The 21896-nt window shown below is 46.8% G+C and overlaps 1 long non-coding RNA gene across 2 annotated transcripts; it reads left to right on the top strand.

Annotated features, from left to right (window-relative positions):
* Nucleotides 1-1983: 1983 nt before the first annotated feature.
* LOC127022635 (uncharacterized) lies at nt 1984-21154 on the top strand. 2 transcript variants are annotated; one of them, XR_007767362.1, is made up of 3 exons: nt 1984-2269; nt 20337-20387; nt 21079-21154. It is a non-coding gene; the product is annotated as an uncharacterized LOC127022635 (long non-coding RNA). The 2 variants fall into 2 exon arrangements; XR_007767363.1 differs by lacking the exon at nt 1984-2269 and adding an exon at nt 17731-17782.
* The last annotated feature ends 742 nt before the right edge of the window (nt 21155-21896 follow it).

Consider the following 21896-nt stretch of genomic DNA (forward strand, 5'->3'; position numbering starts at 1 on the left):
ATTCCCCGTTATAGGAGCCACAATGCAGTCTTAATGACATTTAAAAAAAAAATGTTTTCCCCTTTTAGCATTTCTTTCTTTAGGATTTCAATGCTGTTTAGGTTTCCAGTGATGTCTCTAATTACAGCAGTGTCAGGTTTGCGTGAGGGCTTTGCTCTACTAGTTACTATAATATGTGTGGCTGGAGGTATGGTCCATGCCCTAAGGTGTTTATGATATACACGAGTGAGGGAGAAAGGAGATGTTCTCATCTGCTTGGAGTTCTCTGTTCCAGTGTTCTTGCATTAAGGAAATGTAGCTCAGTTTTGGTAGGAAATTGAGCTCAGTTCTGACCTGCCTGTCTCTTTCTGCATCCTCTCCTCAGCTTCGTGCCGTGCATTTGAGATGATTGGTGCAAAAGGGGTGACTGGACTTGCAGTACCGTATCTCTTTGGTGACTGCCCACCTAAATGCAGTGCCAGGCCCAGGCTTGTGGGCAGCAAACTAGTTAGAAGAGTTCCCAGCATGGTTGTGACCTCAGGAATGAGTTAAAGACAAGGCAAAAAGGGAGTGCAAAGTACAACAGTGCCTCTAGAGCAAAGCTTGCTTAATAGCATTGGTCTTGAAAAAGTAAAAGCTGAGGATCAACTTTTAAAGTGAGTAACAGGATGAAGGAATGCCGTAACTTTTCTCAGACCATTCACCATAGCAAAGCAGAGGAAAGGTCTCACTTTTGGGAACAAAGTGTAGAATTTTAGAGTTGTTTCTGTGGCAGGGTAAGCCCAAGAATGTTTCCACACAGAGGCAGCAGAAATCTCGATGTGATCTCTGCTCCTTTTAGGCTTGGCACCCTCATCTGTAAAAAGATCCCCCTAGCAAAGGTTAGGAAACGCAATCCCGTTCTAGACAGACCCTGCCTCTGGCGGGGAGAGAGCAGGCGATGGCAGCCTCCCCCCTCGCAGACTGGCCCTGTCCTGGTGGCTGCTTGTCCCTGCTTACATTTTGGCTGTTAACCTGGATACTGGGCACTAATTGGTAAGTTCTTCCAATCCCTTCCCTTGGGCTTGGTCAGTGGAAATGCATTTATTGGTCCCCGGGCTGCCCATCTTCTGCTTTGAGTAATCGGTGGGCAGAGTCACTGAGGAACAGCCTACAAAGGATCTCCAAGGGATCCCTGCAAAGTTCAGCTGAAATTACCTCCCGAGTCCCAGCAGCCACTTCTACGAGGACTCCCTCTCCCAAGACCTGCAAAGACAGAAGGAAGCCAACAAATTGGTCCTACTGAATCTGTAACTCGGGTGACTAATATTCCCTTCTGCCACTTAAATTTTTTTAAGAGTGCTGAGGGTAGACTGCGGGCTCAGCATCTAATGACCCCTAAAGGATAAAATACACTATTATCTTCCTTTGGGGAGGAAAACCCCAATCCTAACTTATCTTTTCTTTGAATTAGAAAGAAGAAAAGCTTACCACTTCAAGCAAGACAACAATTCGAACACTGTAACAGAAGGAAGGTTATTTGAAGAGTAATAAGCATTGAACCTGCAGTTCCTTAACAAAAAAAGAGGAGAGATACTGCTATTTTAAGATCACATGGAGCTGTGACAGATCATCTTGTATCTTTCTGCTGAAGTTATTTTACTCTAAGGACGAAGTTATTTTGTCTTCTTTGCTTAAAATTTTTTGCTGCTCACTGTTTGTGCTGCTTTCACATTTAGAACTGCAGGAAGGTTTGTAAGCCACACTGGTTTGGAAAATTGAACTTCAACATCAGCTACCACAGTGCTTTGATTACTTGCAACAGTCCTTCCTGTGGATGCTGACAGCTGGGAAGCGCTGACCACCTACTGTATTTGGCCCGTCTTCTTCCCTTTGAGTACATCAGCAGGCTCTACTAGCTCCTTGGTATCTCACCACCAAGATGGAAGAAGTCTGGGTTGTGTATCTCTGCCTGATCTTGCTTATCATTGTGCTTCTTCTAATGAGGCATAACCCGCATGTGGAAGAGGCCAAGAAGGAGAGGGAAAGCAAAAGCCCCCCGCCATCCTCTTCCTTTTTCCCCAGTAATGTCGGCAAACAACTGGAGCACACCCAGGAAGAGCTGGAGAACTATCTGGACAGGCTAACCCATGTCTTGTTTGACACAGAAACCAGGAAAAGGGATGGCCACCATGATCAGAAGTCCCACCATCACCATCACAGAAGTGCTGATGTTATGTCTGAAACTAAGGAGCATTCAGGAAAGGAGGCAGCGCGCTCTCAGTATCTGTCAGGCTACACAAGGGTTCAGGTATGAGGCTTATAAAGACTTTCAGACTCAACCAGACTTAGAGCTCCTGGCTGAGGTAGTGAATCCTGTTGAAATGCATAGTCCATGAACTTGGATGGGGAAGACCTGGGGAGGAAGTCTCGCTATTTCGAAGTACAATACATTCCTATTTTTGCACTGTATATTTCAACATTAAGCAGTCGTTCAGAGACAGCTCTATGTGACAGGAGTTGTATGTACGTTACAGGTGTAAGATGTCAATGTTGGCATTAGCATCTATGCATGTGTGTGTATCTATATGTAAATTATGCCTTCCTATATTAATAGAAATAGGTATAATTTCTTACTTCAAGAAATTATTATGCAGCTCTTCAGCTGTTATAAATCTCCCACTTTCCCCACATACAGCAGCATTTTTCCCGTTTGCCCAGCTAAGTATCTGGCTCAGCAGGGTACAGGAGCTCTGCAGACACCTATCTAGTGGTGAATGCATGGTATCCAGCCATGGGAAATACTTGTGTAATTTTTCTGCTATGCACGATGATCATGCATAGTGTACTCTGTAAACATGAAAGTCGCTATTGGCAACCTGCAAAATTCTCATTGCCTTGGCCAAGGCCCTTTTTTAGGGGATGGAACAAGATGCATGCCTTTATATTTTTATCGTGATCCTCATTGCAATACATCAGCTTTTGCCCTTGAGATGACAGAGTTTCATGGCAGCTATGCGAGGCTGTGTTACTTTATGCTAGCAGCTGTTTATATTCTTCATTCTTCGGACACATATCTTGCAGTGCCAATGCCCCTCTCTGTCACTGAGCGCGTTCTAGGTCCAGGTGGGAGCTCCAGTACGAAGCCTTCACCTTAGAGGGGAGAGCCAGACCTTGATGTCGATAATTGTGCCCTGCCGAAGAATCAAGAGACAGGTTTCTTAGCGATGAAGGCACTACTGTAAACAGCCTTTTCAGTGAGCCAGGACATTATAACTTCTTAAGTCTTCAGGAGCTGCCTGAGCTATCTGGGGGAATCAGTACATCCAGTTGAAGGCAGAGGGGCAAATATACAAAATGTGAGGCTGTTGTGCAGAGTACGTGGGCAGAAAGAGTAATTCAAGTGGTTATTTACTTACTGGCATGTTTCATTTACTGAAGAAGGTGCTATTTTATTAGATCTATTACAGATCAAAAAATAGCAATGATTTTTCATTATGGAAATGGGTCATGTTGCAAAATAACAGTTTTAGCTTATTTTTCTACTATGTTTAAAGAAGATTGTTTGCAGAATACAAATTGGGGAGAAAAGGCGGTGTGGTCACTATTTTTGTGCAGTTTAGTATAATGCTAGTTAGCTTCAGTGAGCATTCACTTGCTTAGAAGAGGGAGTACACTCTTCACAGACTTGATGCAGCAGATGATCGTCCTTTGGACAGCTGAAAACTTTAATATAAGCTCCTTTGATATATGGAATGAACAGTAATCATACAGAAGCAAAGTAGCAGAAATAATCTTTTGTTGTTCCTCGTTTTGTGTTTTGGGAGCAGTGAGAAAGAAGTCGCCACCTAAACAAACCTTAAAAAGCACTTGTCAATAAGTTGTACAGCCACTGAAGTGAAATGGGAAGCTTCAACTTTGCTTGGAATAGTATTAGTGCCAAAACTTTGGGGGTGGGGAGGGGTTTTTATTGCTCAGGTAAAGGCTAAGTGTTGGGATAGTTTCAGGAGCTGTATTTGAGCGTGGTTACCCGGGTGCATGGCATGATAGAGATGCAGTCAGCTCAGAACGTGATTTAGGTGCCATCCGTGAGCATGAGAACGTGTGGGTATGTACAAAGGCTTTCCTGTCTCTCCAAGGTCAAGGAAGGACGTTGATGCTTTTGTTCAGGGAGGGGGCAGCGTTCTCTTCCTTCTTCTGAGAATTTTGTCTCTCTTTCAGAATGAATGTAGGTTGTTGCGACGTGCCAAGTTAGGATCTCTGGAAAATGAAATCCTCAGCATTGTCTAGCAGAGGTAGGATGGCTTGCAGCAAAAGCTTCTTCAGTAAGTGTGCCAGTCTTCTCAACCAGCCACGTCCAGGATCTCTGCTTGCTTTTCCTGCCCAGTTCTGAAAAAGCCTGCAGCTCTGCTGGCACTAGTGTGCAGAGAGGAGTGATCTAAAACCTGTTATGGATGGAGAAACAGAAAACACCACCAAGCTGGAGCCCTGGGCAAGGACATTCAGGAGCGATAGCTGTGGAAATTCAGAGTAATGTAACTACTATTGGCAAGAGGCAATACTAGTTGCAGATTTCTCAGGGGGCATTGGAATTATTAAAAGGACTTTGGCCATAGTTGGTCAGCTGTCAACGTAGACACCTTCCATTAATCCATTTTCCACTGGAGGGAAGCTGTTTTGTCTTGCAAACAGATGTTCAGAAGGAGCTAGGGTTTTTTTTGTCATTCATTGCACTCATCTAAGCCCTTGCCTAGTAGGGTAGAATCTATATTTTCTTACGAATTTCTATTTGTTACTACACATTAAATTATTAAATGATCTAAAAATCATTTCTACATTTCCCCTCATTTCCCACTGACTCCCTATTCTCATGGAAACTGAGCAGTCCGCTCGTTACAGCCAAAACAGGAGCAAACTAATGGATTCAGAAGTGCAGGAGGGTAAGACAGGTAAAGGCAGTAGGTGTGACAGAGCAGTAAGCAGATTATTTGGGAAAAATGTACTCAGAGGGTTTCCTGCTTCATTAAACTTAATCAGAGCAGGGTTATTTTCAGGTTGTTTTCAGAAGCAATGAAAAGTGAATGGTGGCAGATGGCAGAGAGGCGTGGGCCTCCTACATGCTGGAAAAATAGATTGCCAGCCAGTCTGCGGTACATACCACGGGTGGTAGAGCACATGTGCCTGTTAGGACAAGGCAGAAGCCATGGATTTAGAAAACTGACAGTGCCAGCTTCAAGCCCCACAGTGGGAGAAAAGCCAGTGCAATGCCCCAGCTGATGGCGAGCTGAGAGTTGTTTCCAAAGGTGCTTGGCTGAGCACTGGTGTGTGCCCCGTGACAGCAAGTGACAGGAGTTCAGAGGGAGCATGTCGGAGATGTCTGTCATCAGTGGCTGTGTGAGATACCTGCTGGGTATCTTGCCCATTGTAACTTGCCCGACTCTGATGGACCTGTATTTGTGTATGCCGTGTTTGACACGGGTCAGGAGGTTCAGCAAAACCAGTGCTTCTGCTGGAAGTGCTTCCCATAGTCAGTAATCTCCAGTGCTGTCCTTAACCTGAATATCTTTGAGTCATACCCATGGAAATTCTTGTGATGACATGTCAGTGCTAATACAGCCGTGATTCACAGGAGCATGGCACAAATAGGCAGAACTGCAAGGAAAAATAGATATTATTCATCCACACAAGGTTGACTTCTGTGCTGTAGTACTGGGCCTCCTCGCTTCTCCAGATCTAGCAAGAGTGGCAAGCTTTCTGCAGTGCATTCCTGGTGGATTTTGGGTGGTTTTAGTTATGCTGCAAGAGGCTTTACGCCTTCAGTCCATCATCTGATTCAGTCAGCTACTTCAGCCCATCACAGGCCCTGAAAACTACGTAGATGGCTAGCGCAGTCGTATGATTAAATGTCTTTGTGGCTCTCGTGCTGCGGTGCTAGACACCTTAAATGACATTACCTAAGATAATACTGTTAGGCCGTGTTTCTGTAATCTTCTCAAGACCTGCCATCATGCTGCTTTTTAGGTCTGTGTTGCAGCTGTCATTTTTCAAGCATAGAGGTTTGTAGGCAGAGAGGATATCTGTCATTGCACCTGTGGAGCTTATGTGCCTGAAAGCTTCTCTGCTTTTCCCCCCGCCCCAGCTATATCATCTGTTCTCAGAAAAGATAATCTGCCACATTTGTGTTTCAGGGTGCCCCTGATCTATATAGTCCCGTGTAGAACCACAGAGCGGATGAGGTTGGAAGGGATGTCTGGAGATCAGCTAGTCCAGCCCCTCTGCTCAAAGCACAGTCAGCTAGAGCAGATTGCCCAGGACTACGTCCAGTCAGATTTTTAGTATCTCTGTCTAGATACTTGGATGTCCTCTAACCCAGTAAAATCTGAGCATTTGTGCAGGAAAAATAAAACACTGTTTCTTTTGAAGTCTCCCTCTGTCCAGGTCCTCCATCTCTGTATTGCATCTAGGTGTTTCCCAAACTCTTAACTCTCTAGCACACACTAGAGAAGGCAGATATCAGGATGTGTATCTGAAAACTGAAGTTTCACGTTTGTGCTTCAGCCCTGACTTTTAATCAGGTATATTCCAAGCAGTGCATGATACATGGTGAACTTCTAAGTTTCTCTTTTGATGTGAGGAGAGAGTTCTGCCCGCTTTTCCTTGCTGGTAAGGAAGCCTAGGACGTTCCAGCAAGATGATCAGAGGTTCAATAGGTTTCAAGCCTTTCATCAATAACAAGCATTTATTTACAGGTACAGAATTTCCTTCTCCTTGAATCACTTTCCTTACCTCAGGAGCTGGTGACAGTTAAGTAACAGCTATATTTGTAGTCTAGAAGATTAGGATTTTTTGTCTTGCAAGATTTAACTTCCAGCTGGCTGAACAGTTAATTGTGGCATAGTCTTCATGTGATCCACAAGCTCTGTGAGAATCCAGCATGTCCCAGCAGTTTGTAATGTGAGCCAGCACTCAGCAATGTAGATGTGTGTGTGGATCCACCCCATACCTTAGGAGAGAAGGATTGATACAGACTGAAGAGGATCAAGAGGAGAAGAACATGCATTTAATCATTTGTGCTTTGTTCGACAGCATGTAGGAGTTTTTTGTGGACTTGCTGTCCAGGAGTTGATAGAAGAATATTCAGAGAATAAGTGAGTCAATATTGTCATCCTGTACGTGTTCCCATTTTTAGACTTGTTGAATTGATTTCCCACTTCAGTAGTGGATGTAAGATTCAGATTAAAGGAGATAAGAGGAAGGGTATAAGGTGACAAATTAGTAGGAATATTAGAATGGCAAAGCATGGATATTTACAGTCCTCCGTGGACCTTTGCTCTCAAAAGACTGTCCAGCCTCAAAGTTTCCAAGAGCTCTGCCCTTGGATTTTATTTATTTGAGGACATTGTGCAAATAAATTTCAGCCTTCGGGTTATTGTAAGCTGACTGTATTGCATATGTTATCCGTTTGGTATCACCATAGTGCTTTGTGATGAGGCATTTTTAATCGTGTGGCACTTGCTCATAGAGCTGGGTGAGTCAAGATGAAGAAAGAGAAAGAGGGCATATCAACTCAAGAAGATATTTGGTTCTTTGGGGAAAAGAGTAGAAAGAGTTGATGTTATTTTGGGGAAAACTAATGAAGTTCATTGGAAGAGTCTTGCCAGCTTCCGGTGTTTCCTTTCCCGGCTGTTTGAATTAGGCAGTGTTGGTGAGAGCAGGTACCACATCTGCAGCTGAGCTGGTGCTGAGCTTTAGTCTAAAGTTTTGCCACCTGCTTATTGCAGCCATTGTCACTACCTGTTTACTCTTTCACAGCTATGATTAGGAAGGTCATAGCATCTGTCTCATATCTGCCATGTCAAATCTGGGGATCGTTTCAGTGCTTCTGTCTTTGACTGTGGTTGTTAAACACCACTGTGTTTGTAGTGGGCTTTACAGACCTCCAAAAGGCACAGTCAAGATAAGAGCAGCAGGAGAAAATGACCATGAACAAGCAAGAGACCTCTTAATATAAGCAAAATCAGCATGGTTTCATCCTCACAGCTAGCCATGCCTACCAGCGCTGCCTCGCTGGTTCTCACATCAGCATATCAGTTTGTTCTCCAAGCTCTGCTCTACAGTGGTGGTGTCCCAGCCTTTGATAAATGGGAATCTGTTTAACTGAGAGAAATTTTTGATCACTGTGTTCTCTGTACTCTGCTCAAAGTGTTACCGAATCTGGAGCTGTATCCCTGCCAACCTCTTAAGGTGAGCAGAAGTGACCTCAGGGGTATTTACACTATCTAACTGCAGACGTTTAACTTAGGTGCCCTGGGAGAGAGGTGTGATTTGGAGCATTGAAGGTAGGAGCAAAAATAAAATGCCTAAAATAACCTCAATTAATGGTGTGATTAACCATACACCACCTCCCTTGCATTAGGTTGCCCCTAGCCTGCACCACTCTGATGAGCCACTGAAAAAGAGAAGAGTTGGGAGTGCAGACTTGCAGCTCAGGGATGACAAAGTCTTCAACAGTGCCATGCCTGTGAGTGCTTTTAAGAGGCTGAGCCTAAACCTTTAATTGTCTAACTTGAGACATACGTGGGAGGAGAATTCCTGTGCCCAAATTTAGGCAGCTAAAGTTAGATGTCTAAAGCCTGAGCTAATTAACCATGGCTCCGTCTGTAGTCAAGGGAGAGAAACGGGCATCCTTGGAGGCTGACTCATTTTGTGCATCACCATCTCCGTTTAGATGGATTGCCCAAGCTGGGCAATGAGTCCCGTCCCTCTTTATGGCACAGCATAGTGTGGTTTAGAGAGATCTGAGCTGGTGGTGGAAACAGGTGGTGCGGCTGTGTTGGAACGGTGCTCCGCTCACGCTAGTTAGCTCAGCATTTTCCTTAGCAATTATTTTAAATCGCTAGATTTTTAGATTGCTCCACAATTTGCAGGTCACCGTTTTAGAATTCTTTTTGCTCATTTCCTAGGCTCCACAGACTCTCGTGAAAGGGGCAAAAATGCCCAATATATCTGCATAATTGGTATGACCTGTAGGCTAATAAAGGAGTAGGAGCCTTCCCATTAAGTTCAGGGTCTTGGGGACAGACCCATGTTCTGGAAAGAATTCATCCCATTTGATCCCAGTTAAACAAATTAACAAAGATTAACAAATGTATACATTAGCCTTAAAACAAAATGCCTATTTCTTGGTCAGGGTAGTTCTTGTGATTATTCTGTGGCTTAAAGGCAGTAGAGTAGTTGATCTTCAATGTCTTAACGTTGAGTTTTGCTGTAAACTGACAATCGTACAAAGAGAAACCTCCTGAAGGAAAGAGAACAAGAGCTAATGTCCTTGTCACTGATTCCAGAAGGAAATACTGGAGTTTTGTCATTTCTTCTTTGTATGTGAACACATATTTACATTATCATAAGGTGATGAACTGTTGCAGCTTGTTGAATTCCTCTTTATCAGTGAGCTTTCTACAATGGCAATCCAGAGTATGTTAGCTGAAATTACCCTGATGTGGACTTCATTAAGCTGTATTAACACATTTGCTTCAGGCTGTTCAGGCAGATCCTTAGTTCTGAAGGAATCTTTCTCAAAGTCAGTCATGCCTGAAAACACACTTGAGCCGTGCCTGAATATTTCAGGAAATTGTACGTAGACAGTAGGTAGTCTTCAAGCGGATCCCTTAAATATCAGCAGCTCAGCAGTGATTGAACACTCTTGCATCTGATTTTCCAGTGGCTTCTGTGACATCTTTTTTTATCCAGTGCAGTTGTTAGTAAACACGTGTTTTTATCTGTTTGGTACCTGCCAGAGTCTTGGCACAAGCTGTGGAGTGAGCTGTTGCTGTCCACACCATGCCTGTTTTGTAGACACACATAGGATTTTGCTCTCTGACGCTGTTGATCTTTGTGCTTTTAAGCAAACCCCAAATTCAATTTCGTTTCGGAAAGCATGAATCTAAATTTCAAATGCGTCTTGGGGAAAGTCAGATAAAGAGAATATGGTAAAGTCTGTAAAATCTGAAGGACAGAGAAAGTGAGATGGGAATGACTGTGCACTAACTCTCCTTCCCTGCAAAAATGTGGGTTAGCCAACAAAATTGCCAAGCATCAGATTTAAAGCAGAGCAGCACTCACAGAGCACATAGTTTAACTGTGAATTTCTGCCAAAGAATGACCTGGAAACAAAATGTATTACTTGCTTTCTAAACGATTAAATGCATTCATAGAAGCTGGGGACATGACAGGCTCTTAAACACTTTTGTCCCTGAATCCCTGAAACCAAAAGGACAGCTAATTGTCCTGCATGTCCTTAGTTTAAAAAAACATAAAACACAAAAAAATTTGTTACCTTGTGTATGTCAGATCTTGGATTGGAACTGAAAAGACTTTTCAGTGTCCCCTTAGAAACTGGGATGGTTGAAAAGTAGACTATTTCATAGGCTGAACGGAGGCAAGACATGGCAGCTGTGCTGAATATTTAGCCTTTGGAGTTCTGCCCCAAAGGGAAGAGTTTCCCAAGTCCTAGCAAGCATATAAGGTGAACTCACAGATAAACCAAGAGAGCCATTTGTTTCATCTTGCCTCACTTCTGACAAACCAGGTTTCAAGATCTTCTGGCCACCAGAAGGGAATCCAGCATGGTTGCTAGCTATCCAAATTGCAGTAATGAGCAATGATACCAGCATTTAGAGTGACAGATTTACCGCTGATCATATATCTGTCTTCAGGTCTGAGGTGGCTGAAGGGCTTTGTGAAAAATGCTGGCGCGTTACAGAGGTGCTCTTAAAGAGCACACAGACCTACAGCGAAATGTGGAGCCAAGCTGGGTTAAAGCCTTTGAGGAACCATTATAAGCCTAAAGATAATGTCCTAGACATGATAATGATTTCCTTCTTCCAGTGGGCCAAAGATATTGCTTTCTTGAGACTGATGAGGTGGGACTGACCTTTCAGGATTTGGGAGCTGATGGTAAGGTAATAATATTTAATATTTAGCTCTTTTTAAATTCCTGGTCTTTGGTGAGTAGAAGGATAGTATTATGGTCAGGGCTTAGCAGTTCTGGGTTCTGTTCCCCACTTCTCCACTTCAGCTTGGGTAAGTCTTATTGTAGGCTTTATTTTGCAGAGCACTTGGAGGCAGCCCTCAAGATCAGGTTCACAAAGAGAATAGCATGTTCTCTTTTCAGATAAACACTGAAGGGCCATTTGGTCACTAGCAAGCATATGCACACAGGTTGCTCATGGGCCATCTACAAAGGCTTTGAATGCATGGGAGGTAGCTTGGGGAGTACATTCTGCTCCTGGGAGACTCAACCTTAGCCTGCCTTCTGAAAATGAAGCCAATTTCCCCATACGTAAGAAAGCCTTAAGGAAAGGGTAGTATGGGGCTGCAAGAGGAGAAAGAATAAAGGCTCATCTACACCTTTTAGCTCTTCAAAGATCAGATGAGGAAGGTGAATGACCAGGACTCAATGAAAGCTTGTGTGCAGAGGCAAAGACGAGAGTTGCCAATTAATACGCTGAGGTTGTAGAGGGAGTCTAAGGTGACTAGGACAGAAAGGAAATGGCACAAGTTCTTCCCAAGAAAATACAGAGTATGCCTATGGCACATCAAGTTGACAAAGGTGGTGTAGACATCCAAGAGATGATGCCTTGGCAGAGACACCAAGATAAAACATCAGTGTAAAGGTAATAAGTGGAAATCAAGACTCTCTTGATTTGGCTCAGAACTGATGAGAAGCAGTTCAAGAGCAGAGAAGGTGATTGCTGGCACTGGGGCTTTCAGCAGGAACTGGAAGAAAATAATTGAAGGCAATGTGAGTACAGAGAGGGCTAGAGGACTGTGAGGAATAGAATTGGGCAGTAAACTGGAAAAGCAGATGAATATGAAATGTGAACAAGAGTGTGCCTGAGGAAGAATGAAAGGGGAGGTATTTTGGGATAGCAAGCCAGATAGGACCAGAGTCTATGGACCAGAGTTTATGGACTGGGGGACTATCAATACTGTTTCATCACGGATGGAAGAGAGGAGTCATAAGATGAATTTGAGGAGTCATGGGACAACAGGGCTGGAAGGAGGACATCAGGAGTAGCTAATTGAACTTCCCCAGGCTGGACAAAGAGGGTTGAAGGCCATGTCTGTAAAGGACAACTTGGACAGGGAGCTGTTAAGTCCAGAGAACTTGCTGGATGGAGAGAGCAGGGCAAGCCCAGAGTGGTGACAGGGGAACAGTGAGAAGTGACCAGGAAGAAACTCAGTGAGGGGAATCACAAAAAAGTGGTGAAAGATTCTGTAGGTTTTAATAAAACTCCCCAGCAGAGTTGCAGTAGCTATCACGGGCATGCAATGATAATCTCCCACTGCAAGTGTGGAGATTTGGGTGTTAGCTTAAATCGCTCTCGAGGTGTTCTAAGTCACACTTGCTTTCCATCAGGGTATGCCTTGGCTCAGCTGACTGGTGGAGCATTCAGGTGCAGGAAGTTGATCTCTTGTAATAAGTCTGAGGAAGGATGGAGCAAACCCACCACTTGCACTTGGCTGTGTCCAGTGGCAGTGGTGCATCCATGGGTGCCACTTCTTGGCAGATGCCCTTTTAGATTTAGGAAGCACAAGTTCATGAGAGCTGGGGCAGCTATAGCTACCTAACACCTAGTTTGTTATACACTACCAAGTGCAAGGGAAGTGTTAATCCTGTGTGTACTTTCCTGGCAGCGGGTACTGCTGTGGTTCTCCTGTAAATTGTTTGCGCCTGCGGGAGCTGGCTGTTTTGAGTTCAACACCACCAGCGTGTCAGACCCTCTGGTCCGCTCTTCCTGACTGCTCTTGTTCAACTTCTGGTCTCAAGCAGGGGGCTTCCCCGCTGAACGGTGTTCCCAGAAAACCCACAGCTCTTGTTTAGAAAAACCTTGGAAAACCTGTCTATTGTTTGAAACCTGTCTTTGTCTGAGCGTCACCCTCACATGCTGCTGCCGCCTGCCCTCTCCAAATGGCATTCATGGGGCGCATGGCCTCCGAGCAGGAGCCAGGGGTCTGCTGTATATGGACTGCCTGCAGTATATGGACTGCCTGACCCGGGCAGTATTGAGTTACAGTCAGGCCCCCGCAGGAATGCAGGACCGTGCCAATATGACCTGTTCAGATATCCCAACTGAGAGCAGGAGCCCTTGGCAGCCTTTAAACCAGAGAGGTCAAGTTAATGTCACAGCGCACCTTTGCCAGAAAGGCTTCTGAAAGTGCGGTCTGGGGAGCTAATTAGATATGTTTTTCCCATCTGTTCTGTATTTTTCCATTCCTTTGTTTGGTTGTTCCCTCTCACCGATCAGCCCTCACCTGCTGGAAGAACATCAGGTTTTGGATGCTGGAGGGCAGTAGCGAAGCCCAGATGAGCCAGCCTTTCCATTGAGTGACTCAGATGGTCTCTTCGGGTTGTTTAAAGCCCTTGGATGGGTGACGAGGTTCAAAGACACCTCTGGAGGGCAGGCAGCGCTCAGCAAAGAGCCCACATAGCAGATCCGCAGAAAGTCCTGCCTTCAGGGAGGTCTGTACATTGAACAGGAGTTTTCTCAGCTCAAAGGTCAGGTCCTGTTCAGCTGCTCGGGCTTGCCATTTGAGTAAGAAACATGAATCCTTACACCAGCTCACATACAAGGAAACCTAGTAAGCCACAGCTGTGCTTGGAGACAAAAGAAGCAGATTAACAGGACCTCCTCTGAGTTCAGAGAGGTTAATTTCACAGGCGTACAAGGAATGACCCCAAAGGGTACCTGCTCACGGGAAAGCCCTGTCTACAAGCTGACCCAAAATGCAAACCAGCTGTTAGCAGCATCAGCACCCAGGCAGCTGGCCTCGCAGCCCATTCAGTATAATCCATAGGCTAGGAAAACAATATCTAAAACAACCTTAACATTAAATGTTAAGCGTGAGAGCTCAGAAGTCACTTGTGTCCCCAGTTTCTGGTTCGTAGCTCTGGTGCGTAGTTTTGTTGATAGACTGCAGGACACTGCGCAGTCAGTGCTACTTGCAGTCACTGAGAATGAGCAAAGCAAAGGGGGTTGGCTGGCTTCAGCCAGCAGACCTGCAAATTGACTCCCAACCACTTGCACCTCTTGCTCCGACACAGCTCTCCTCCTTAAGTCATATTCATTGACAAGTTTACGGCATAAGCAGGATGAGTACAGAAGATGCAAGACATGGTAGAGAACCCAGAAGAGGTTTTGTGATTGATTAAAATATGATTTCTGCACTGCTTTCAGCTTCTTTCTACCCAAGGCATGAGACTTTCTGAGCTGGATCCCGTGGTGAGCAGGGAAAGGACAGCAAACACGCCAAACTAATGGGAGAGGCGTCACAGTGAGAAGCTACCGACAGCAGAGGGCACAAAAGATAACGGCAGCATATACTTGACACGTGCACAGGACTAAAAGTGGTAGCTTGCACTTGAATTAAATCAAATCAGAGTTTTGTTACTTTCTCCTTATGACCGTAAAAAAAAAGAGGTTCTTTATTCTGATTTTTTTAAAGCTGGTGCTTCTTACATTTTTTCTCTCTCAATTTTATTTTTTTCTTAATATTTAAAATCAAGTGCCACTTCGTGGACTCTGTGGTGTGATTTCCTTTGTTATCCCAAATAACAAAGCACCAAATACTCCAGCACCTGTGGGATCAACATAGTCAGTGTTTCCACTGATAAACTCTGTGAACCCCTAAGGAAATTCTTAACATCATTTCACCCCATTTCCTTTCCTAATCCATCTTTTTCTACTTACACTATCGTTGCTGAGTTGAATAGATTAGCATATGACATCTGATGTTTTGAGGAATTTGCATTCATCGTTCAGCTGGAATTAGGAAAGCCTCATCTGGCATTACAGGTCCAAGTGAGCTGAGTGAGCGGATTCCCGGATCCGTTCTTTCGGTGCAGGAGGGCGAGATCCAGCTCCTGAAGACCTGAACGTGTCTGCGGGCAGCTCTGATGGGTGCAGCTGCAGGGGGATAGCATGTGTTTAACTGGGTTTGCAGTGCCAATGGCTGTGTATTGTTAGGGTTTAAACCTTTTGTATACACCAATCTCTAATATTTGCTTACTCTAAACGTATCACTCGTAGTAACTTTAAGTATGTGTCTGCAGGTTTGGGGGCAGCATTGTTCTTCGTCGTTTCTGTGTGTCCATGTCAGTCACGTTAGCGGTGTTTTTCAGAAGGATGAACAGCGGCTGTTCTTGCTCTTTTTCCCAAACTCTGGAGCAAACAGTGCCAATTTGCAGAGTTATCTGAATGTTGCTTTTTTTAAGGAAAAAAAAACCCTGAGGAGAAGGACTTAGCTCTTGAGATGGTTGCATAGCAGCATAACTGAAGGACTTGCACTGGATGGGTTGGACACCACTTTGCTGGGTGGAGTGGCTGAAGACAGCAGGTGCTGGTGTTGAGAACAGGAGGGCAGCAGTTCAGTCCCCATGGTGTTCGTGGTGTTAATCACAGCGATGACCAGGAAAGCCCCAGCGCTTCCTATTCCTCTCTCAGAGCAAAAGGGCAGGTCAAGGGGGCACCCACCTGAGGTTGTTATTCTTTTTTTGTTTGTTTTGTTTTGTTTCTGAACAGGAGAAAACCACTCCTCCTGGAAGCACTGAGAATATTGTGGAAGAGATTGGTGAGTTGGGCCAAACTGTGAGATTATGGCTAGAGAAATCACCTTCTCCTGTGCAGGCATTTGCTTTTGCCACTTCAGCCAGGAGTGACGGGGAAAACGCTCCTGGCTTTGCCATCTCATGCATGAATATCTGTACACCCAGCCAAATATTCAGGTTCCTTCTTAGCTAGCACCCAGAGTCTAGCTGTGAGTGCTGTGTACCATCTGCCAGGCAAGTGGGCATTTCCCTGCAGCTAGTTTTTGAAGGAAAGCAAGCCTACACAGAAATCAAGCCAAGAGCTGTCTTCGGGCATTGGTTTCATGAGGGTATATGCCCAGAGACCATTCTCCTGAACACTGTGGCTATGCCTACAGAGCCCTGAAAACGGGGTCAGTAAGCAGAAGATGCTCCCGCTGGCCTAGCAGATAATCTTGGGGAAGCGTGGCTCTGTGGCTGGCACACTCAGCCATGTGGCACCCAGCGTGCTCTGGAGGCTGCTCTCTGGCCGTGCCTGAGGTCCCATACAAAGGGAAAAGAGTGTGGACCTTGCCCTGACCCACCACCACCAGGGACTCCTAAGGCAGCAGATGGGAGCAAGGATCTGGATACTCTCGGTCTTGCCTTCCCTTTCCTCCCGTCAGTCTCCTCCAGGCCAGCCTGCTCCATGGGCTCCGACTCGGTAGCGCCCCGATGCCCTGCTCCGCCTGGCCGGGGAGCCTGGCGCTGAAACCCTTCCCTAAGCTTTTCCCTCTCAGCCTGGTTTGCAAATATGTCATTGACTTCAAAATCAAATTTTATATTCTCCCCTTACAAACTGACCCCTCCTTCACGTGAAGGCAGTGAGCCCAGAAGCTGAGTTGTTAGTGGACAGAGCTGGTTAAATAAACGAGGGTTTGCCAGGACGAGAGTGGAGGGGGGTTCATGCCCATCCCAGCCCTTCTGCAGTCAGCGGGTTTCAAAACTGCCCTCCACAAAATGTCGCTTGGCAATTACTCTTGATGGCAGCTTTTGGAAACTTTCATTGCTTCTATCCACAATTGTAACAAGCATTTTTGACCAACAAAGAAATAATTAAGTCCGTGCTTTGTTTTACAAGAAATCTTCTGTTGCCAAAATTTGATTTGACTAGCTCTACAGCCATTTAGTATTGTGTGTGTTGAAGGGAAGGAAGCCGTCCTAATTTTAGTTTCCTCTGTTTTATCACACGCAGGTAAAGCTGCCTTACCCACTTCCTCATTCTGCAGTCCCTGCAGATTTATGTTTGGAAACCACAGCTTATTTATATACCTCCTTATTATGCTAAATGCACACACATATTTAACATAATAAGTATGTATACTAGTTCACAATGGACCGTGCGACACAAAAAGCACAAGGCCAGACTTTCAGCTGCACCAGCTGGCAAGGAAGAGACTGAACAGCGACGAGCTGATGGCATTCTCCAAACGGGGAGTGATTTTTGGTTTGGCCATTTGGTTTTGCGCTCTTCTGAGCTGTCTGAACCTATGTGAGAAATGCAGCAGGTGATGTGCTTCCTAGGAAAGCAGGTTGGATGGCTTCAGGTATTGAAAGAGGATGCCCTGCCTTCCTATGGTGTAAGGCCAGCCTTGTTGGCCAGCGTGGAGGAGAGGGAGGCCAGAACGATGTCCATGAAGTCATTTGGAGACCATTGTTTCTGTGTGCACACAAGGGCTGCGTTTGTGCTGGAAGCCAGTGACTGCCTTGTACTGGTTGAGTGGGGCCAGGTATGACCCTGGTTGAGAGGTCCATCCTGAGTCTTGGAGAATGCAGAAGCGATGGTCTCCTGCACCATGCAGCAGTCGTGATTTTCAGGTCAGTGTGCTGCATTTCCAAACACGCCACCCAAAAAAGGCACCAAATTTAAAAAGTTTAATCAAGCTTGAGAGGATAAAGGCATTTTCAACTGAGGAAAGAAAGAGGGCTGCAGTAGGGGTTTTCTGGACCTTTATACAAGATCCAGCACTCAGGAGTGCCATTCCTAACCCCCCACGGTGCTTAGCCCCCACCGGCAGCTATTACCAGGCAGTCTCCTGCAGGGCTTATCAACAACTGCAAGGAGCTTATCAACAGAGGTGTATCTTTCTCTGTCCTGCTTCCAGAGCAAGCGGTTCAGGAGACGGTAGACTCAGATCTGTATGTGAGAAGAAGACAGCGCCCGACTGCTTCCAGGAGATACCGTGAGGGTTACCGGTAAAGACAGTTCTCCATGGGCATCTTGTTTTGGCTGTAGCTCTCCTTGCCTCCTCCTTCCTTTCTTTTCCTGCTCTTCTGGACTCTGTTTCTGCTAAGCTCAGCTGTGTCCTTACCGGGTTGGGGTGAGAGGACAACTGTTGGCAGGTCCTCGTGGTGTTGGTGGCTCCCTGTGGGAGGTGTGCGGTGGCCCTGGGGCAGGAGTGGGCTGGGGATTGGTGAAGTTGTGAAGACAGGGGATGTGGAGGAACACAAGATGGTTCTGGGATGCTTTCCCCTGTTAATGTGGGGCAGGAGCTCTGGCCATGTGGGAGGAGAAGAGCTGAGGAAGAGGTGGCATCATTTTCTTCCTTGGCATGGGCCAGTGAAGAGAGTGTCTCACGAGTGGCCTGAATTGGCTGACATGTCAGCAAAGGTCCTACTTGGCTTCCATCGTTCACCTGGTGTGTGTGAGTGTCCGGGGGATGGGACAGTGTCTTGTCTTGGGAACTTCTGTGGAAATGGAGAGGCCTTTCCCAGTGCGTTGTCTCTGGGTGGTAGCTGAGCCCTTGACAGGGCCCGGAGTCTGGCCAGCATCCTGATGGGCTGCAGCGGCCGTGCCAAGTAAGACCCTGGAGGTAACGCTGCAGCTTGGCCTTGCCTTGTCTGAGCTGTCAGTCGCCGGCGCAGGGATGCTGGGGGCTGCACCTTCGAGGCAAAGAGGAAAGGTTTTATTTCTGTTGCTGAGCCCCTTCACTGCAGGCTCAGAGACCTCAAAATGAGCCATGCTGATGGACCAGAGCTGAACAGCCATGTTACAGCGGGCTCAGTCCAGCTCCAAAGTTTACCATGACCTAAGTGACAGGAAAGGGAGAAACGGCACCTATGGAAACTCAGCGTGGGCTCCTAGTGCCAGGCAGCTGGCTGTCCAGCGTCCAGCCACTTCAGGAAAAGGACAAGAGCAAGGGGGATACAGGGTTTATGCAAAAAGAAAAAAAAAAAGGGGGGGGGGTTGGGGGTGGCTCTACTTTTTACGTTGTTCAGCCATTAAAAAGCACCTGCTTGGGATTTTATTTCTTTTCCATTTCAGTGGTCAATGCTTACACAGTCTGAGAGTGGTCCTATAACCCATGGCTTGGGGGAGCTTGGTTTCGCACCTTGTAGGAGTGCTCTTTGTCCGGCATAATGCACAGTGTATAGACGAATGTATGTGCATATATAGATATGTGTGTATGTAGTTATCTAGAACATCCTCTGCCCATTTCCACCTTCTTCAGCACACATTAAACGTTTTTGCTGGTTTCATGAAACAGTTGAAGATAGTTTACGTATGCACACTTATTGTTAGGTATCCCCTATAGGGATATTTGTGATGCATTAGCTGTACACAATATATTAGTTCATATAGAGCTTATATTGTGTGTGTGGTATGTATATGTAATGACACAGTTCAACTTTGCTTTGGCTCTGCAAGGTAGGTAATGCCAAATGCTCTGTCATGGCAATTTTGAGCTGACCAAGGGTCCGTAAGCATCAGGTTATGTTGGCAGCTGAAATAAACTTCCTCGGACACGCAAAGCATCTGCCGGTTTACAGTTAGAGCCCTTTCCTCGGCAGCTGCACCAGTGCACGCAGTTCAGAGGAAGATGGGGAGCGGGGAGGAGGGATGTTCAAGTCTCATAGGTGTGGGACCCTGGTTAATCGTGTCAGCCACCGTCCACCACGTCAGAGGGAAGGCGGCTTGCTGGGACCCGTCTCCCCAGAGCGGTGCTGCTGGCAAAGCCATGTCCTGGTGACAGGGCCAGAGCCTAGCCGTGCCACTCCATGTGGAGATGCTCAGCCAGTGTCCAGGACCAGGCAGATGTTCAGGTAGCTGCCCCTTTTTGCCTTCAGCACATAGTAGAGAAGGGAAGTAGATTCAGAGAGTCCATCTCCCAGGAGCTGATGAGCAGGGAAGAAATGTCCTTTTCTGTCAGGGTTGCATGTAGCTGAAAGCAAGAACTTCTTGTGCTTCCCAGCGTCGAGGGTTACGTGCATGTTTCGACCCCCTTTGAAGTACGTGCAAACGTTCAAGCACTCACTGGACAAACAGTCTCAGCTTTTCATAGCTGGGATGCTCCTCAAGTGGGGGCACCAGGCCCCTGCATGCTGGAAGGGCCTTTGACACCCTGATCTGCTGCGGCTGCTGGTTTGCTCATCTGTACTCTGTCACAGCTCATTCTGGTGTAAAGTCCAGCTTGGGGCACTGAAGTAATTTGGGCTTTACACCAGTGCAAAGAAGGTGAGCGTTTGGGCTGGAGCCATTAAGTGTGCAAAGAGCTCTGCAACTGGGTTGACCAAAAGCTGCTCTGCTCTCCCCAGTGACCTTGGTTTGAACTGCTGCGTCCTCAGCCCGTGAGCAGCATCAGCAGGTCCCACCTGCAAGCACGGGGCTGAGGACCGCTGCTCTACCCCAGTGAAAGTGTCCTTCCCTCCAAGGGTGACACCACTGTTTAGTTTCTCCTCTTGCTTCAAGACATGGTTGTCGTCCCCCCGCTGACTGGCTGCGTGTTTCGGTTTTGTTCTTTTCTTGCAGGCCTGAAACAGCCGTTCAGCCTGAGACCGATACTACTTAAAGCAGTAGCCGGTAAGTGTCCCCCCATCGCTTGCTGCCCATTTTATATAGCTCCATCAGGCTAAAGGGGTTAGGTGGGCACAGCTTACGACACCCGTCTGCAGGCGGTACGTGTGGCTGTCCCATCTATCCACTGTGTCCATGGATTGAGAAACTGCAGAGCACGAGGGCTGAGCTGATGTCCTGAACCTCAGGTTGTGCTTGCACCAGAAGTCCCAGTGGGCTTGGAGTCCCATTGCGTGCCTCTGCCTGCCTGGCTTGTTCCTGCCTGGATGCTGCCAGAGAGGAGGACTGAGGTTGAACCCATCTGCCTGCATTGCCCCACCACCACAGGGTTCCTGCCTCAGCCTTGTGTTTACGTGGTTTCCGTGGGTATGATCTGTTCACCAGTTTGAGACTCTCTTGGCACTGCCAAGACACAGCCTTGCACCTCTGTAAGAAATGCCGAACTGGCAGAGGCGTTGCTGGGCTCAAGGCTTTCTGCAGCCACTTGAACCAGCAATCGAGAAATGGTCTTCGCCATCATTATTGTCATCTGCCTTGAAGTGAAGCTGGCCCTGAGTTGACGCTTGCCTTCCTACCAGGGCACGGCCTGTCAGTGCTTACTCCTGCTCCTCCTCCTCCTCCCAGAGTCTCTGTCTACATCCCGCTCCTGCGATGTTCAGCCGGGTCTCATTCCCTTTTCCTTTCTGTTCCCTGACAGCTCCAGCTTCCACGGTGTGTGGCGGCAGCTTGCAGAACTAGTGTCATCGCAGCCTTCCCGGAGGAGACCTGGAGTGAACCAAGGGGTTTGGTGGGGTGGGATGGGATCGGGGCATCTTTAGGGGCGTACGTGGGTGAGGGGAACGCTTGACGTTGCAGTTCTGTTGCGGCTAAGGCAAAAAGCTTTCCCTGTGTTGAGGCCAGGTCAGGTACATTTGCTGTTTCTTGAGAATAAACGTCCCGTCTTGTTTGTACAGCTGCAGTCTTCATCTGACCAGACATTCACTGGCTGAAGACAGACTGCTCCACAGCAAGCCCTTCCCTGCTCCTCTCAGCAGCCGTAGCTTCCCACCCAGCTGGTGGCCCTGGTCAGCACCACGCGGCACTGAGGGAAAAGGCGATGCCTAAAAAGAGAAGGCAGCATCTCAAGAAACACCAAACGATCTGGCCTGGCCAGCCTTTTGAGCACATCAGCGCAGTAGTTGCCTGTCTCAGGCCATGCAGAATCCAAAGCTATCCCACGACCGGAGGACTGCTGGCATTTATAGCTGGCAGCTGCCTGGCTTGACCCTTCTGGCTAAAAGGAGACGGGGTTTGTGCAAACACTGGTGGAACCAGGGGGCTGGACGTGCTTCCCACTATCAGGGTCCAGCCCAAAGCTGTCACCTGCGCTTCAGCTCGTGTCTGTGAGCTGAGAGCAAAGCCAGAGAGTGCTGGGGCTGGGCGCTGGCGCACATCCTTCTTTAGAGCTTTTTTTCCCTGTTCAATGGCTTTCCAAAGCCCCCTCCCACGTGGCAGCACTTGGAAGTCCGAGGAGTT

Source organism: Gymnogyps californianus, chromosome 15 (assembly GCF_018139145.2).
Source record: "Gymnogyps californianus isolate 813 chromosome 15, ASM1813914v2, whole genome shotgun sequence".
Taxonomy (NCBI): domain Eukaryota; kingdom Metazoa; phylum Chordata; class Aves; order Accipitriformes; family Cathartidae; genus Gymnogyps; species Gymnogyps californianus.